This window comes from Bison bison, unplaced genomic scaffold (genome assembly GCF_000754665.1).
Source record: "Bison bison bison isolate TAMUID 2011002044 unplaced genomic scaffold, Bison_UMD1.0 scf7180017864133, whole genome shotgun sequence".
NCBI classification, from domain to species: domain Eukaryota; kingdom Metazoa; phylum Chordata; class Mammalia; order Artiodactyla; family Bovidae; genus Bison; species Bison bison.
The window spans coordinates 488389-489557 of NW_011494705.1; positions in this window are offsets into that span (position 1 = coordinate 488389).

Here is a 1169-nt window from a genome sequence, read left to right on the forward strand (position 1 = left end):
TGTTCCAAGAAACAGTCAACCACCACAAAGGACAACCCAGCCTTCCCATATTCTGATATAAGACCCACCTCCACCCTTTCTCAGGAGTCCCACAAGTCCAAGGCAAGGCCTCTTGGCCTCTATAAAAACTCACGCCCCTTTTCTCTGAGACATTCCTCATTAATAAGTGTTCTCCCTATTGCAAAATTATATCCATGATTGATTGGTGCATATTGTCTTTCACACTTCATAAAGAGGGGGCTTGGGGTGGGAGGATTTATTTTTAGCCTCAAAGATGGTATCCATTGGAAAATCAGCAGCTAACAATAATAAGTGTCAAAATAATTCTTGACAATAGACCACAGACGACCAAATGGTCTACTCCCTTAGCAGAAAGCCAGCATGGGGCTCAGTTTCAGAGGAGGGAATAATTATTACTTCCAGAGGCTGACAGAAACTTGTTTCAAGCAGATGGCTGGACAAAAAGATACTGTTGGAAATAATTTCCTAGTATATAACGTAGATGTGGCTCTATGTAATTTCTTCCTGAAATTAACTATCTCCTCTCTGCTGGGCACAAAATTCTCAGTCTTTCCCTGTCTAGGATCCCTGGTTCTAAAGAAATGAGATGGTGGCAGGATGCTCCTGGAAACTAGAGACAGTCATACCTTTCATGTCTGCATGCTCTTACCTTTCCAAGGTAAGGATACAAGAGGTCCACCAGCCTGCCCTCCCATCGGGCAGATCTGTGGTCAGCTGTATGAAGATTAGGGTTTAGATAAATGGCTTCAACTTTATTCCAATACCTTTATTAGTCCTTCCTACTAGAGTTTACAGGGCTTTCCTGGTGGCTCAGTGGGTAAAGAATCTGCCCACAGTGTAGGAGATGCAGGTTTGATCCCTGGGTCAAGAAGATCCCCTGGAGGAGGGCATGGCAATCCACTCCGGCATTCCTGCCTGGAGAATCCCAGGGACAGAGGAGCCTGGCATGCTACAGTCCATGGGGTCGCAAAGAGTTGGACACAAATGAATCACCTGAGCATGCACCAGAGTTTACATTCTAGAGCAACCCCAGAGAAACAGTTAGTTCCATTCTGTTGGACACAAGCCCTCCAAATACCCTGCTGCTGCTACTGCTAAGTCAATTCAGTCGTGTCCGACTCTGTGCGACCCCATAGACAGCAGCCCAC